This window comes from Micropterus dolomieu, unplaced genomic scaffold (assembly GCF_021292245.1).
Source record: "Micropterus dolomieu isolate WLL.071019.BEF.003 ecotype Adirondacks unplaced genomic scaffold, ASM2129224v1 contig_2061, whole genome shotgun sequence".
Classification (NCBI taxonomy): Eukaryota; Metazoa; Chordata; class Actinopteri; order Centrarchiformes; family Centrarchidae; genus Micropterus; species Micropterus dolomieu.
Genome location: NW_025731051.1, coordinates 1 through 659, shown reverse-complemented (window position 1 = coordinate 659; position 659 = coordinate 1). Strand labels below are relative to the sequence as shown.

Sequence of the window (659 nt, the reverse complement as noted above, 5' to 3'; positions counted from 1 at the left end):
ACAGTTTGACTTTAATCCTGAGACGAGAGACCAAAGAGCAGTGTTTCTGCACAGTTTCGAACTGGGATCCTTTCCTATATGAGGCGAACGTGACAGTTTCAGGATATTGATGCGACAAACCCGTGTTTTCGCGCTTCCTGTTCGGGTAAGAAGAATGATTTTAAATTCTATTCTGGATTTTACTGGAAGCCAATGCAAAGAAGCTAAAACGGGAGAAATATGATCTCTTTTCCTGGTTCCTGTCAGAACACGTGCTGCAGCATTCTGGATCAGCTGAAGAGTCTTAATGGACTTTTTCCGAGCAGCCTGATAATAAGGAATTGCAGTAATCCAGCCTAGAAGTAACAAATGCATGGACTAGTTTTTCTGCATCATTTTAAGACAGGATGTTCCTGATTTTCGCAATATTACGTAGCTGAAAAAAGGCGGTCCTTGAAATTTGCTTAATGTGAGACTTAAACGACATGTCCTGATCAAAGATAACTCCAAGATTGCTCACATTGGTGCTGTTTGAATTCAATCCTGAGACGAGAGACCAAAGGGCAGTGTTTCTGCCCAGTTTCGAACTGGGGACCTTTCGCGTGTGAGGCGAACGTGATAACCACTACACTACAGAAACTGACGGCTGCGAGCCCACTCAAGTCGTTTACGACGACGAG

The 659-nt window shown here is 43.7% G+C and overlaps 1 non-coding gene across 1 annotated transcript; it reads right to left on the bottom strand.

Annotated features, from left to right (window-relative positions):
* Positions 1-546: 546 nt before the first annotated feature.
* On the bottom strand, positions 547-619 carry trnav-cac. The gene has a single exon. It is a non-coding gene; the product is annotated as a tRNA-Val (tRNA).
* Positions 620-659: the final 40 nt, after the last annotated feature.